General features: G+C 41.5%; 1 protein-coding gene across 2 annotated transcripts in view; it reads right to left on the bottom strand.

Annotated features, from left to right (window-relative positions):
* me1 (malic enzyme 1, NADP(+)-dependent, cytosolic) overlaps nucleotides 1-17,557 on the bottom strand; it is a 286,578-nt gene that overhangs the window by 246,347 nt on the left and 22,674 nt on the right. The window contains exon 1 of one of the 2 annotated variants that reach the window (XM_061916430.1): nucleotides 14,192-14,216. The exons of the other annotated variant lie outside the window; for it this stretch is intronic. The gene's annotated coding sequence lies outside the window, so the exon portion shown is untranslated. Of the gene's footprint in view, nucleotides 1-14,191; nucleotides 14,217-17,557 lie in introns of those variants that run through there. 2 annotated transcript variants of the gene reach the window in all.

Genomic DNA, 17,557 nt, shown 5'->3' with positions numbered 1-17,557 from the left:
GTGGGATTTACCCCAGATAACATTTAGATTTGGCCTAAACTTTGTTGAACATTTTTGTTTGCTTTGCATTTATTCATGGTAATGTGCCGAGGCATGTGACATGGACTAGTGTGTGTGTGTGCGTGTGTGTGTGTGTGTGTGTTAGACACAAGGATATCTGAAACCAAGGTCAATCTTACCACCGTTAAAACTGTTACGCAACGTTAGCCAGCCATGAGGTCACCAGCGCTTTCTTACCGCTGCGAGAGGGACAAGGGTGACAATAAGGTCGTTGCTTTATATGGACACCAAACTGCCGTGTTTACATCTTTGAAAATCTTTCTGGCCAGTTTACGCCTCAAATAAATCAATGAAGAGAGGTTATTGACTCTGGGTGCGCTTGAGGAATATTATTTTTTGTGGTGAGTTGGAGCTTGTGACAATCGTGTATAGCAGATGGAACATACAATCATTTTTCTTAAGTACAAACCCCATTTCCATATGAGTTGGGAAATTGTGGAAGATGTGAATATAAACGGAATACAATGATTTGCAAATCTTTTTCAACCCATATTCAATTGAATGCACTACAAAGACAAGATATTTGATGTTTAAACTCATAAACTTAATTTTTTTTTTTTTGCAAATAATAATTAACTTAGAATTTCATGGCTGCAACATGTGCCAAAGTAGTTGGGAAAGGGCATGTTCACCACTGTGTTACATCACCTTTTCTTTTAACAACACTCAATAAACGTGTGGGAACTGAGGAAACTAATTGTTGAAGCTTTGAAAGGGGATTTTTTTCTCATTCTTGTTTTATGTAGAGCTTTAGTCGTTCAACAGTCCGGGGTCTCCGCTGTTGTATTTTACGCTTCATAATGTGCCACACATTTTCGATGGGAGACAAGTCTGGACAGCAGGCGGGCCAGGAAAGTACACGCACTCTTTTAGTATGAAACCACACGGTTGTAACACGTGGCTTGGCATTGTCTTGCTGAAATAAGCAGGGGCGTCCATGATAACATTGCTTGGATGACAACATATGTTGCTCCAAAACCTGTATGGACCATTTAGCATTAATGGTGCCTTCACAGATGTGTAAGTTACCCATGCCTTGGGCACTAATGCACCCCCATACCATCACAGATGCTGGATTTTGAACTTCGCGCCTATAACAATCCGGATGGTCATTTTCCTCTTTGTTCCGGAGGACACCACGTCCATAGTTTCCAAATATAATTTGAAATGTGGACTCGTCAGACCACAGAACAATTTTCCACTTTGCATCAGTTCATCTTAAATGAGTTCGGGCCCAGCGAAACCAGCGGCGTTCCTTAGTGTTTTTGATAAATGGGTTTTGCTTTGCATAGCAGAGTTTTAACTTGCACTTACAGATGTAGTTACTGACAGTGGTTTTATGAAGTGTTCCTGAGCCCATGTGGTGATATCCTGTACACACTGTTGTCGCTTTTTGATGCAGGGATCAAAGGTCCGTAATATCATCGATTACGAGCAGTGATTTCTCCAGATTCTCTGAACCTTTTTTTGATTTTACGGACCGTAGATGGTAAAATCCCTAAATTCCTTGCAATAGCTTATTGAGAAATGTTGTTCTAAAACTGTTCGACAATTTGCTTACAAATTGGTGACCCTCGCCCCATATTGTCTATTCAGCAATGATATTTTATAATTGTACAACTTGTGGATGACTTAAAGGAGTCATATTCTGATTTTTTTTTTTTACATTGGAAATTTCCCTGTGGTATACATCAGTGGTCCCCAACCACCGGGCCGCAAAAGATTTTTTTATTTAAAAAAAAAAAACATATATATATACATTATTTATTTTTTTTTTTTTAAATTAAATCAACATAAAAAACACAATATACACTTACAAATAGTGCACCAATTACATAAAACTCCCTTTTTCATGACAAAAACGTCCCTTTTTCATGACAAAGAAGAAAAAAATAAAAATTTTTAAAAAAGGACCCCCCCCAACCCCCCGGGCCGCAGGACAAATTATTAAGCGTTGACCGGTCCGCGGATACAAAAAGGTAGGGGACCACTGGTCTACATAACATGTCATGGTGATTCTTTGGTCTACATATTGCATAGATTATGTTTTACAGACCATCTTCAAACCACTTTCTGACCATCTCGTTAGGATGTGCCCTTCTGTGGGGGCTCTTATTTACGTGTTTCCACTTCGACTGCTTCTTCTCCTTGTCCCTTCCATAGTGAGTCTACTGACAGATGTAAGTTAGAACTATACACTACTTTGTATAAGAAATAGCAACATTGGAGGATGCATGAGTGTGTATGAGCCAGTCTGCCCCAACAACGTTGGATTACAATGGCAGACTCACACAAAGGTCTTCGGGTAAATCTTTACCATATATGGAAATATCCGCTGACATCACATGTTGGAAAAACGTCAGAAGTTGTACAAATTCCAAACAGCTCCTTTGGAGGACGTATGGAGGAAGGCAAGATTGTTTTATACAGTCGTGACAAAAATGGATTCAGCATACAGATGACAAGTACATGCTGGACTTCAACCTTCATTTCCGCAGCTTTGGAAATACTCTTCAGGAATGTGATGACATACTTGCATAGTACAAACCATTAAGTGCAATTCAATTTCATGGTGAGAGTTCATGTGAAACCTTTTCAGGTAATTGAGTAGATTCCATTAAACATCCCGTAGTACAGAGACAGACAGATTACTTAAAATGGAATAAGCGGTAGAAAATGGATGGATGGATGGATGGATGGATTATGTTCTATTGGTTTGCATTGTACTGTATGGATGTACCACATGAACCGTGAGTGCCCACTAAGTATCAATCAATCAATCAATGTTTACTTATATAGCCCTAAATCACTAGTGTCTCAAAGGGCTGCACAAACCACTACGACATCCTCGGTAGGCCCACATAAGGGCAAGGAAAACTCACACCCAGTGGGACTTCGGTCACAATGATGACTATGACAACCTTGGAGAGGAGGAAAGCAATGGATGTCGAGCGGGTCTAACATGATACTGTGAAAGTTCAATCCATAATGGATCCAACACAGTCGCGAGAGTCCAGTCCAAAGCGGATCCAACACAGCAGCGAGAGTCCCGTTCACAGCGGAGCCAGCAGGAAACCATCCCAAGCGGAGGCGGATCAGCAGCGCAGAGATGTCCCCAGCCGATACACAGGCAAGCAGTACATGGCCACCGGATCGGACCGGACCCCCTCCACAAGGGAGAGTGGGACATAGGAGAAAAAGAAAAGAAACGGCAGATCAACTGGTCTAAAAAGGGAGTCTATTTAAAGGCTAGAGTATACAAATGAGTTTTAAGGTGAGACTTAAATGCTTCTACTGAGGTAGCATCTCGAACTTTTACCGGGAGGGCATTCCAGAGTACTGGAGCCCGAAATGAAAACGCTCTATAGCCCGCAGACTTTTTTTGGGCTTTGGGAATCACTAATAAGCCGGAGTCCTTTGAACGCAGATTTCTTGCCGGGACATATGGTACAATACAATCGGCAAGATAGGATGGAGATAGACCGTGTAGTATTTTATACTTAAGTAGTAAAACCTTAAAGTCACATCTTAAGTGCACAGGAAGCCAGTGCAGGTGAGCCAGTACAGGCGTAATGTGATCAAACTTTCTTGTTCTTGTCAAAAGTCTAGCAGCCGCATTTTGTACCAACTGTAATCTTTTAATGCTAGACATGGGGAGACCCGAAAATAATACGTTACAGTAATCGAGACGAGACGTAACAAACGCATGCATAATGATCTCAGCGTCTTTAGAGGACAAAATGGAGCGAATTTTAGTGATATTACGGAGATGAAAGAAGGCCGTTTTAGCAACGCTTTTAATGTGTGACTCAAAGGAGAGAGTTGGGTCGAAGATAACACCCAGATTCTTTACCGTGTCGCCTTGTTTAATTGTTTGGTTGTCAAATGTTAGAGTTGTATCATTAAATAGAGGTCGGTGTCTAGCAGGACCAATAATCAGCATTTCCGTTTTTTTGGCGTTGAGTTGCAAAAAGTTAGCGGACATCCATTGTTTAATTTCATTAAGACACGCCTCCAGCTGACTACAATCCGGCGTATCCATTTAAGGTTGTCCTAAATACAGTCTGACTCAACTTGACCTCCATTACCTTTATCTTTCGTATTCTACTTTTGCTCTCTCTTGGTAGCGTGAAGTTATTTTGGAGGTTAGGGCTGGATGTCAGTTGGCTGTGGAAGAGTTGTTGATAGTGTAATCTCTATATTGCTATCAAGGAAAGAGTGAGCACAGGGCTGCCTGGCATGTGTCAACTTTGTCAGTAAGCTGTTGTGAAGAAGCTTTACACTAAGTGAGTTTTAACAGATGTTGGTGTTCTTTTTTTAATATTAAAATGATTGCTTAATAGTGTATCAAAAATGTCTTCCTAAGCCTAAGAACAAGACAACACAACAGGTGTTGTACCCTCCAAATATAAATTTAACACTCCGACAAAGGAGCTGAAGGCTATATTTATGATCATTTTTGATCATGATCATTTCTAACGCCCATACTTCTCGCTAGGATTCAACAGTTTGCCAATCGTTCTCGCAATGTCATTGCAGTAATAAAACATGAAGTCAGTAGACCAGGGGTGCACATTACGTCGATCGCGAGCTACCAGGCGACCACGGGGGGTGAGTCAGTCAATCTCGAGCCAGGCTTTTAAAAAAAATAGACCTAAAAATTAGTGATCATCAATCTTCACCAAGACGTCACTTAATTGACATTCACGGTACCGGAGGGTCTTGTGAGATGACGCTGGCTGCTGCAAGATCATTATTATTAAAATATGACCGAGAGTAAGGCGAGAAACACTTTTTATTTCAACAGACTCTCGCGCCGTACCTTCCGTGAAAACTCTAAAGGCCGACTGCACATTTCCTATCTTCACAATAAAAGCCCTGCTTCATGCTGCCTGCGGTAACTAAATACAGAGTCTCGGAAAACTGGCGTGCACAAGCGATCCAAAAGAAAGCTGGCGTGCACATCACTTGTGCACGCCAGCTTTCCGAGACTCTTATTTTGTTAGCGCAGGCAGCATGAAGCAGGGCTTTTATTGTGAAGATAGGAAATGTGCAGTCGGCCTTTAGAGTTTTGACGGAAGGGACAGCGCGAAAGTCTGTTGAAATAAAAAGTGTTTCTCGCCTTCCTCTCTGTCATTTTTTCATAATAATGAACTGGCAGCAGCCAGCGTCATCTCACAAGACCCTCGGGTGCCGTGAATGTCAATCAAGCAAGCTACGGAATTTGCCGCCAATGTTTTTCTTGTAAAGTGTATGGAAGCTGGATGAATTAGATGCCAAAAACCAACCACTTTCATGTGGTATTCTACAGAAAGGACACATTTTTTTCTCCTCCATTTGAAAATGTGGGCGTTATCATCATTACTGTGTGATTCCAATTAATGCAAGTCATCAGAATCAGGTAATACACCAACTTATATTCTTGTCTTCGTGAAAGAAAGACATCTATATGTGTTACACATGCTTGTATTATCATTAAACACATTTAACTTGTTTACAAAAATGTCTCTTTCATAAATAAATAAATATAAATGATATATATAAATGAGGTAGATCCCCTCGAGTTGGTCAATTGAAAAGTAGCTCGCCTGCAGAAAAAGTGTGGGCACCCCTGCAGTACACATTCAAAGCCAAAACCTGCAACAGTGTCACAGATCAATGTCAGTAATCAAAGCTGATCTGGGCCATAAAGTTTATGGAACTTTATTATTTTATGTCATTTTATAAACCTTGCACATTGCTGGCTCGAAATGATTTACTGTTGACTATGCATACTACAGTCTTTTTTTCTCTTATTCTGTACTTTGTCTTCTGTAAAGTCATAGAACAAGACGAGTGTCAGCCTAAGATAAGATTGCAAATATATGTCTGTACTTCAACTGCATATTGAATGAAACACCTGAGTAAACATCCTCCATTCTAGCTGATGCCAGGGGGTTCATTAACTAATCTTTTGCTATTAATTACAACCAGATTATGTTTGCACATTTTCAAATTTCAAAGAATATCCTCTTTTGATAGCTGATGAAAATAGTTTCCAGCTTGGTTAAATGTGTTTTTACAACACTTTTTTTTTTTTTTTAATAGTTTCGTTTTGTAAGCATATGTGTTCGATTATGCTGTAAGAGTCAGTAGAGTAAAGTAAAATGTTACTACAAAAAAAATAGGTCATTTGGCAGAAACAGAATTGAAAAGACCTTCTTAAAACCAGAGTCATGTGCGGATGTTTGTGTTTTGCATTGCATGGCTATTTTGTTCTTAAATCTGTAAAGAAATTAGACCAAAAACAAATGCCCACTGCAGAGCATGCTGGTTTTTAACAGGTTAAAACACATTTTCAATTTTATGACCTCAGATTAAATTAAAGAACAGAAGAGTCACTGGACAAAATGATACTTAAGGTCTTTGTCTTCTTTTCCATAGCCTAGACAACGGATATTCACCTAAATTGCTTGGGGGACACATTTATGGAGAGCTAAGGACCAGGGGCCCGGACTTCTCTCTTCATGATTATTCTTGATTTCTTATTTATTTTATTCTGGTCTGCTGTCATTCTCTGGCCGGATCTGGCCCCCGGACCGCCATTGAATACCAAAGCGCTTTCGGGAATATTTTTTTTGTAACACAGACTAACAATAGGTACACATTTACGATTTAAAGGCTCTTAAGAGATAACTCTGTTATCTGTTTTTGGCAAACATTGAGAATCGTTTTAATAGTTTTAACTTTGCTATCAGTAACTAATAATATTGATTGATGTAATTAAGGACTTTGGGAAACACGTACCACTTAAGTCTATGACCCCAATAGGGTTTCCATTGTGAACCCACAGATGAAAACAAGAACAATCCCAAAGTACAGGGATTTAGGAAGAACTGGCAAAGTTAAAAACGGACAATACCCAAGTGTCTTACATCAGGTTTCTTTTCTGAAACCTGTTGTTGGTGTTTGGACCTTGAAACGAGCATACTCATAAAGATGTTGGGCCTGCTACGTATCAACAGTACCAATAGAGGAAATGGTGGGTGGATGTTACGAAGGGGACACTGTACGTACAAGTTTGCCGTCACACAGCTTTTTTTTCTTATTTCCTCTCAGTCCATTTACAACGCCCGCGCACACCCCAAAGCACCCCAATCAATGAGCTCTTTCACTGATGTTCCGTCATAATGTCCCACTGTTTGAAATCAAGGGTTTTCAGGAAGGTGGAAAAAGGAAGAACTTTAAGCTGCAGCTTTCCTGTCTTGCATTATGAGAGAAAGCTGAGTTGACATCTGTAGTTTGAGAAGGTGCTTGATCAGAATGAGCCAGGCTTTATAAAGGAAAACCTCAACATGTCCTATGGACAACCTCAAGAGCTTAATCCTTTGTGTCAATGCTACACTCTGGTCATGTTTCACTGGGATGACTTAGGATCTGTTTTATGAATGTAAATCCAAGCAGTTGGGATTTATTCTTTACATGCATTAAGCATGCACACATTGTAATGTTAGGGGAATATTTTCCACCTTTAAGCAAAGTGGAATACATAAGGAGTCTCACTCTGAAAACAATGAGTAAAAGCTGTGTTTTTGTCTCTGCAAATACACACACATAGTATTTTATTGGTTTCGATGGTGAGAAGAGGTGCCAGGAACGAGACAAAGTGACATTGGACGAATTGTGTGTGTCCAAGACACTCGCTTAGGTTAACTTTTAGTTTCATTGGACAACGCCCAAAACAACTCCGCCAGGGAAGGGCAGAGAGGGGGTCAAAAGCACGTGAGCAGAGGGACAATCGAGAGAGAACGCGCCAGACTTTGTAGAACTCAATCTTCTCTCAAGCGCTGGCATTGTTAATGTTTGTACTTACTACATTTGCAGAATAAATTGTTAATCTTCAATACTTTTTTTCTCGCCCTTTTCAGACAAGCCATTAGAACAGACCTGGGAAAATTAAGGCCTGGGGGCCCCATGCGGCCCGTTGAGCTTTTCAATCCGGACCGCCGGACATTCCCAAAAAATTGTTTTAGATCTTTTTTTTTTTTTTTCCAAGATGGCGCTGCTGTAGTGGCTGCTGTAGGCAGGAGCTCTGTGCTCTTGTGTCATCCTTTTGTGTTTCCCTCTTGTTTTCATGTCTTATTATATTTTTTTGCCTTTTGGTCCGGGACCCTTTGGGACTGTGTGACAAGGGGTGCCACTTTCGTGACCTCTGTGGTGCTTTTTTTGGTGGACTTCTGATCTGCCTCCTGGGAGCCTTTTGGCCATGGAGACCAGCTGCTGGGTGTCTGCCACACCGGAGTCGGTTTGCAGGGACTGGAGGAGATGCGGATGAGGGGACAGGACTGCAGAGTTTGGAGGGACTGGAGGAGATGCGGATGAGGGGACAGGGCTGCGGACCTAGCACTGAGCGCTGGGACGGAGAGGCTTCGTGGTGTCTTGGCTGGGTGAGCAGGTGTCGGACACCTCAGTCACCTTGGACGTATCCTCGCTCATCCATGCGGACTGGACACTGGCCGAAAGTGGAGTCGGCTGTCTTGGTTGCTTTGTTGGGTCTGCTCCTGTCTCTGGCCATGCTCCCTCCACCCCAGCGGACGATGGCGTGGAACACCGCAGAGGCCACCACAGTGGATATGTTTCTTTTACTTTTTATTGATAGCTGTATGTAGAAGTGTCTGGTTGTATCTGCTGCTTTAAAGTCTTTAATGTCCTCTGTGTTCTTTGATGTTTGCCTCTTACACACATGGAAGAGGGATGTGTACCATGGCTATGAGTTGTTTTGTTGTTGTTTTTTCCCCCTTGGCCTCAGTCTGCACCTCCTCTCCAGGGCCCAGGCTGTGACCGATTTTTTTATTTTATTTTAATCTTCTATTTTTTTCTCCCCCCCTTGTTTACCTGTATCTCATCTTTTTTGTAAGGGGCGCTGGAAGCCGGCAGACCCGTCAGCGATCCTGTTCTGTCTCCCTGTAATGTTTGTCTGATCTTCAATGGGATTGTGCTGAAAATTGTAATTTTCCTGAGGGAACTCTCCTGATGGAATAAATAAAGTACTATCTATCTATCTAATCTAATCTAATCTAAAGATGGAAAGTGTCGCTGCCATTATGATGTGCAGTGATGTTTTCTAATGACCGGAAGTCTTCAACTTTACTAAGTCTTTCAATGCTTGGAATCTTCATCATATACTAGCTACTATGGTCATCTAATCAGTTACTATGGTCATCTAATTAGTTATCATGGTCATCTAATAAATTACTGGGCGGTGTAGCTTGGTTGGTAGAGAGGCCGTGCCAGCAACTTGAGGGTTGCAGGTTCGATCCCTGCTTCCGACATCCTAGTCACTGCCGGTGTGTCCTTGGGCAAGACACTTTACCCACCTGCTCCCAGTGCAACCCACACTGGTTTAAATGTAAAAATTAGATATTGGGTTTCACTATGTAAAGCGCTTTGAGTCACTAGAGAAAAAGTGCTATAAAAAAATATAATTCACTTCATTCACTTACTATGGTCGCTGAGATACCTCAGATTGTAGGTGGGGGTTTTTTCCACTATGTTTGTTGCATTTTGGTTGATTGTAAAATATGTTGTCAATATTCAGTGTTTTATCATTCATAGTTAATTTTGTAAATCCCACATTCTTTATTTTCATGTTCATTCCCGGTGTGTCATTCAGTAAAAAAAATATTCAAATTACATTCCGTTTTTTAAGGCGGTCTGTCATAATGTTTTTAGCTTTCAATCATTACTGTAAGGTTTTGTATTAGTGTTCCTAAAAATGCCCCGAGACAGAATGTTTTATCTAAATCTGTCACCCGAGTAAAATAATTGCCTAGGCCTGCATTAGAACAAAAAGAAAAAACAGGGAACACGTTGCCCTTTAAAGGGGCAGATCCCAACAGCATCATGCTATTCTCTGAGCTAAAATATAAACTGTAAAAAAATGTGCCCAAGTTTCATCAATTAGTGGAGAGAGGATGGAATATTTTTGCCTATTCTGACAGAAACCACAACTAAAACTTCTGGCATCATTTTGAGATTCTGTCATTTACTCTACGGTGTATGTGTAGTTTGGGGTTCTTTAGCAGTTACCATGGTAACTGTACTATACAGACTTGACATGCAGACAAGAACATGTAAATACATTTTCCCCTACTCTGCAAACCAACATAGAGGGGTTGTCTAGTAAATGCTGGTAAAAGTCCTAAAAAAAAGTTACCCACCTCTTTTTTTCCAGTTATAATTATGACAGCAGAACAACCAGGACAGGCTAACAAAACACAACCTCGAAAGTCAAAAATGTGTCATCACACTCACAGGAAAGAGGGAAGATTTAGTGCATTACAATATTCTCACAGCACGTTTGTGTGACTTTTCTAGCCCCACAGCATGTAAATCTTTCAGTCTGCAAATCCCTTGTTATACACAATCATTCCAAACATGACAAATCTTACTTACACAAAACACGTTTATACAGTACTTGAAAAATAGTACATTTATTTCAAATTAAGGTTTTGATTATAACCATTCCAGTGGAAAATGAATATCATATTATTCAATGTATTATATATCCAGTATTATAAAGACTTGTTTATATTTTGGAACCAATACAAACATATCTAGAGAAGGAATTATTCATAGATTACATCGGTTAACCATATGAACGCTCAACAAATACCTTTGATCTCTTCGCACCTTGTCTCAAGTTCTGGCAGGACGATATAAAATGAAAACATCTCCTCTTTCCTAATCCTCACTGTAAACAGTAGGTTTGTCAGAGATAAATGTCACATTTGGCCTGTCTAAACAGTTCTCAAATCTCAGTGCAGACATGTTGCAGATCTGTTATCAACCAGGCTTAGAACGAGGCCTGCATTGATGGACAAATGTTTTATCAACCGAGGCACTACAATAATGTATAAACGTATAAACTGGCCGCATGTTCTCTAGCATCTTTAATCATTCATACATTGTTTGTAGAGCTTGTCCACATGAGGACCAGGGCTAAACTGGAGTATATCTACAACTTAAAATGTGAACAAACGGGAGGTAGCTCAGCATCCCTTAAACACATTCCATTCCACCTCAAGAGTTTCCACTGTCTTCATGATGTTAGATGAACTCCCTTTTCCTTCCTCCAGTTCTTAGTAAATGTTTTGATAATGGTTTGATGGGGCACCAGTCACACACTGAAATTTTAACAGAGCTGCAGTATATGCTACACAAGAGCTACTGTATATTACAACGAGGGTCATCTCACCCTTCATGTGCTTTGAGGGTTTCAAAAACAAACTACAAGCTCATCAGTCATGATGAGAAACCCCCCCCCTATACAGATACTATCAGGAGCAATGTAAGAAGTAAACAGGTAATCTGCTGAGTTGTTAGATAGAGGCTTATTCTCAATGTAGAAGGGATCTGCAGGGAATATTTCAGGCGTGCGATGTGGAGTGGTATTTTTATGTTTTTACTGCAAAAATGGCCAGTGAATGTAAGCACAAGAACACACAAAGCTAAACTCACCCAAGAGCACATGCTAATCAGTTTCAAAGTTCACAATACCAGATTGGTAATGGCCTATGTCAAAGCACTTTTAGTACCTCTTAATTAGACAACATATTCACCACATCATTTTTTGGGACAATAAGCTGCTACTTTTTTTCCCCCACGTTTTGAACACTGCCCTTTATACAATGCGGCGTATAATTTATGAATTTTTTTCCAGGTTCACAAGCTTGACATGGCACTAATAATTTTTGCTTTGTCACATCAGACCAAAGGGCTTCACGGTGGAAGAGGGGTTAGTGCGTCTGCCTCACAATACGAAGGTCCTGCAGTCCTGGGTTCAAATCCAGGCTCGGGATCTTTCTGTGTGGAGTTTGCATGTTCTCCCCGTGAATGCGTGGGTTCCCTCCGGGTACTCCGGCTTCCTCCCACTTCCAAAGACATGCACCTGGGGATAGGTTGATTGGCAACACTAAATTGGCCCTAGTGTGTGAATGTGAGTGTGAATGTTGTCTGTCTATCTGTGTTGGCCCTGCGATAAGGTGGCGACTTGTCCAGGGTGTACCCCGCCTTCCGCCAGATTGTAGCTGAGATAGGCGCCAGCGCCCCCCGCGACCCCAAAAGGGAATAAGCGGTAGATATGGATGGATGGATGGACATCAGACCAATGAAATTGCCAAACGGGTCACAATGGACCAATTGCATTATTCACATTCAAACAAACACACTCACCAAAACAATTTAGTCAGCCATTTACCACGTTATGGACTTACCCTCGCAATGGAGAAGACACGATAAAATGCACACAATGCAGACCAAGCTATCGGAAAAGGAAACAGCCATTGCACGGAATCGGAATCCACCAACATTAACTGGCCCCGCGGAATGCCAGATCGCCTCATGCCGAAGAAGACGACTTCAGCAGCCCCAGCATGCAGGAGGATAATTAGGATGAAAACAGCGCTCAATTACTTTTCCGGTAGGCTACTGTATGTCGTGTTACAGGCACTAACTTTTTATAGCGCCTGTGTAAATCTTTTATGTTTCCATTTGTAGATCTGCAGCTTTGTGCAAATGTATGTACATATGAATACATATGTATGTAGAAAAAATTCTACAAAAATTAGGTGGGTGGGCTTATATTTAGGTGTGTGTTACAGCCTGGTAATTACTGCATATATCCATCCATTTCTACCGCTTATTCCCTTTGAGGTCGCGGGGGGCGCTGGAACCTATCTCAGCTACAATCGGGCGGAAGGCGGCGTACACCCTGGACAAGTCGCCACCTCATCGCAGGGCCAACACAGACAGACGGACAACATTCACACTCACATTCACACACTAGGGCCAATTTAGTGTTGCCAATCAACCTATCCCCAGGTGCATGTCTTTGGAAGTGGGAGGAAGCCGGGGTACCCGGAGGGAACCCACGCAGTCACGGGGAGGACATGCAAACTCCACACATATGTTAAGTTTAACTTAATTTCAAAGATCAATATTGTTTTGTTTTTTGCAGCTCAAACAAGGCTCCTCTAACTGAGAATTATAAGTTGTCCAGCGTGACACTTATGGGATTGTGGACTTGGGGAGTGAGGTTTGCATGACGAAAAACAAGATCTGTTTCCTCTACATCAGGGGTCTCAGACACGTTATTTTGCGGCTTGATATGTAAATTTAGTGTTAGTGTGGCCAGCAAGTTTTATATGAATGCCGCTTGACAGCGTCATATTTACTATAATTACAAACCCTCCAGAATTTTCCGGGAGACTCCGAAATTTCAAGGAAATCATTCAAGGGTAATCATTCCCGCGAACATCTGTCAGTTTTCACCCAAACAACAATGTTCAATGGGTGCCGTGTTGACACTGCCTTTGACGCCCACTACATCTTGTACTAACAGCGTACCGTTCCAGACATTTCTGTATTCGGCTTTTATGAACACAAGTCAGTCATACCATCCACCTTTTCATCAAACATACAGCATACCGTCTCAGCCACATGTTCTGTAAGGTTTCTGCAAACACGTGTCAGTGACTGCAAGGCATACTTACAAGTCACACTGACGGTGGCTGTATAACAAGATTATCACTGTTACAAATATGCGCCACACTGTGAACCCACACCAAACAAGAATGACAAACACATTTCGGGAAAACATCCGCACTGCAACACAACATAAACACAACATGCAGCCCTGACTCTTCCAGGCTACCACCAAACCCCGCCTCCCAACTATGCCCTCCCCTCACCCCTGCGTCGGGGGAGGTGGAGAGTTAGGGCTGCAAGGTGTTCTGGATATTTGTTCTGTTGTGTTTTTATTGTGGTACAGTGCGGATGATCTCCCAAAATGTGTTTGTCATTCTTGTTTGATGTGTGTTCACAGTGTGGAGAATATTTGTAACAGTGATAAACTTGTTATACGGCCACCCTCAGTGTGACCTGTATAGCTGTTGAACGAGTATGTCTTGCAGTCACTCACGTGTATCAACCAAAGAGTTTTGCTGAATATATCAAGGCCAGTACGCTGCTAATATGATGTTAAGTCGATAGCGATGACGTATTAAAAGGTGGTAAAGGCAGCACTAACACCGAACCCTTATGATATTGTTAACTTGGTGTAAATCAGGACTATTATTTGGACAATGCTTACCCCGGGAAATTGTCGGGAGATGCACTTATATTCGGGTGTCACCTGGAAAAATGGGGAGATTTGATTAGTATGTTGCCAGGGTGGGTAAGCCGTTCAAAGACATTGAATCCATTTAACGTGCAAATTTGAATTTTTAAGTAATCTTTTCTTGCGGCCCAATCTCACCCAGTGTCTGAATCCAGTGACCCCCCCAGGCAAATTGAGTTTGAGACCCCTGCTTTACATGGTACAGTACTTCACGAAATTGACGACAGTACACCTGGTGGTGCAGCTAGGGGTTAGCTATAGGTGCGCAAACCTGTGATGTTTTTGGAAAAGTCCTGAATCTGAATCAACTGTCAGCTTTGCAGAACTTGAGTTTTTATTTTCTTTTTATCACTACATGTATTTTGCTAACACTCAAGTGACCTGTGGAGCACTTCATGATATGTAGGCAAGATTAATATTGGTAACACGGCAAAAAAAAAACAAAAAAAAAACACCTGCTTTGTATCAGAATGTTAGCAATGTAATTGTAACCCAATGTGTAGCCTCCCTGGTTGCATGATCTATAGAAGCTTATCATTAAAGTGAAGGCTAATACATATTATGCTCTGTTTCCTTTAAAGGCTGAGCCAAAAACAACATGCATGTATCCCAGAGGTGTCGTGTTTCTATGGAGCATGGGATTCTGAAACAATACCATGGACCAAAAACCTTCATACAGTCAAACAACTTTAAAATGTGTGAAATGGCTCCCAGATCATGACTAGTCATAAATTATAAATTGCCATGAGGATTAGAAAACAATGTCATGCAGTACCCTTTGAAAAATCAAATCAACGCTGTCTATTTATAATTGCAGAAAATTAATCACAGAAAGGCATACAATTAGTTTGATTACTGATGTGTGAGTTTTGCACCACACGTCCATGTGTGTTGTAAAGTACAGATTCCCATTATATCAATGGTGGTCTGTTGAGAGCAAAGCAGTGCTTAGCTGAGCTAAAAGACCTTTCAGTTGTCAAAATAAAGCCAGTGGAAGTGAACCGTGGCCCACTGCAACCCCCTGAGTGGGTTTATTAGAGTGGTCTGTGCAGGGGATTGGGTAGTCTTTAATGTCTTCTGCTGTTTACAGAAAACGTCTTCCAAGATAGAGTTTCAATGGAAAAACCTATCAGTAGTGAGATTTGGTGAGCTTCACTATTGCTTTCGGGCACTATAGTAACACACGTTTTTTTTCTCAACTCCAAGATAACTGATGGTATTCCTGAAACTTGGCTTCCTCCAATAATTACGTACAACCACACCAGTGCGCAAAGGGAGCACTTCCCATGAGGGTGTTACACCCGGCACAAAAGACCCTCTATTCACAGTGTGCCCCCCCCCGACACCAAAAATATCACTCACTGCTTTTCTATGTAGAAACCACAGGTTGCAAGCCGGGACTTGACTCTCTCTGTTTCCCCCCTCCTGTATGACCTTTGACCTTGAATTGACAAAACTTTAGAATGACTTCGAAATCTCATTTTTTATGGATGTCAAAGCTCACACCTGAATGACGATAATTCCACCATCACCATTATTCCGATTACAATTTTTGGTAACACTTTAGTATGGGGAACATATTCACCATTAATTATTTGCTTATTAACGTGCAAATTAGTAACATATTGGCTCTTACTTAGTTATTTTTAAGTAAATATTGATGCCTTATTCTGCATGGCCCTAAACCTAACCCTAACCTTAACCTCAAACCAAACCCTAACCCTAACCAAATAACTCTAAATTAAATCTTTTTTACTTACAGTATGTTCCTCTACAGCAGGGGTCAGCAACCCGCGGCTCCGGAGCCGCATGCGGCTCTTTGGCCACTCTGATGCGGCTCAGCTGCACATGGCTCAGGTGCATAATCGCCGACAAGGGGTTTCCGGATTTTGGTGCCTCTCCAGGACATCACCTGGGGTTAACATTCTCTGATCTATTGGGGGCGTGCCGTGATGGCATTACTTTTAACATCCTCTACAACGTATCATCGCCCACTTTTACGCCATGCTTTCTGCGTGCGGGCCGGACGCATGCATCTCGCTGCTTTTGTTGTCACACGTACGAATGTGCAAGGCATATAGTCAACAGCCATACAGGTTACACTGACGGTTGTGATATAAACAATTTTAACACTCTTACTAATATGCGCCACAATGTGAACCCACACCAAAGAAGAATGACAAACACATTTCGGGAGAACATCCTCACAGTAACACAACATAAACTCAACATAACAATTACCCAGAATCCTAAGTATCCATGACGAAGGCTTTATTATACACCCCCGCATCCCCAACCCGGCCCACCTCAACTGACGCACGGAGGGGGGTGGGTTTGGTGCTAGCGGGGTGTTAAATATAGCCTGCACTCATCATGGATGCTTGGGATTCTGGGTAATTGTTATGTTGCGTTTATGTTGTGTTACTGTGAGGATGCTCTCCCGAAATGTGTTTTTCATTCTTGTTTGGTGTGGGTTCACAGTGTGGCGCATATTAGTAAGAGTGTTAAAGTTGTTTGTATCACAACCATCAGTGTAACCTGTATGGCTGTTGACTATACGCCTTGCAGTCATGTACGTGTAACAGTGGAAACCACGTTCAACATGTTACTGAGCCGGCAAGCTGTTTGTACATGTTATAGAAGGCGTCAAAGGCATTGGCTTCATAGTACACCCTTATTATGTTGTCTGGGTGACCATTAGCAGATATCAGCGAGAATGGTTGCGGCTCCCATTATCTTCTTTATTTCATGAAACGGGTCAAATTGGCTCTTTGAGTGGTAAAGGTTGCCGACCCCTGCTCTAGTGTCCAAATTAGAGATGTCTGACAATTGTTACGTCTGTTCGGCATTGTGATGCCGGGTTCGATTCCCTCGAGGATGCGTCAAGTGAACACAGCAAAGGTAAGATATTTACAATTTATTTAAATAACAAAAAGAGCTATATAACAAAAATGCTAGAGCTAGTAGAATAAAACAAACAAAGGACGCTAGCATAAACGCTAGGATATACAAAAATGAAAACTAAACTGGCACATAGACACATTAAAGAGAAAAACAAAACATACAGCATGAGAGCTGGAATAAACAAATTGCTGAGCGTGAAAAGCTAGCGAGAATATACATACAATGTAGAGTGCAGGCGTAACTTGTTGCGTGAAAGCAAATTATGAACCCAGACTGAACAAACAAAAGAGGACGGCTTATAAAGTGACGGTGATTATCTGTAGCGGGTGTGCGGGGCGTGAGCAGCAGGTGAACTGATGAGTAACCATGGTAATGACTAAACAGGAAGTATGAGGGTAGAACGACGGAGTGAATAAAAATGCAACAAACTATAAT

This window comes from Nerophis ophidion, linkage group LG11 (genome assembly GCF_033978795.1).
Source record: "Nerophis ophidion isolate RoL-2023_Sa linkage group LG11, RoL_Noph_v1.0, whole genome shotgun sequence".
NCBI classification, from domain to species: Eukaryota; Metazoa; Chordata; class Actinopteri; order Syngnathiformes; family Syngnathidae; genus Nerophis; species Nerophis ophidion.
This window is presented reverse-complemented; position numbering and strand designations above follow the sequence as displayed.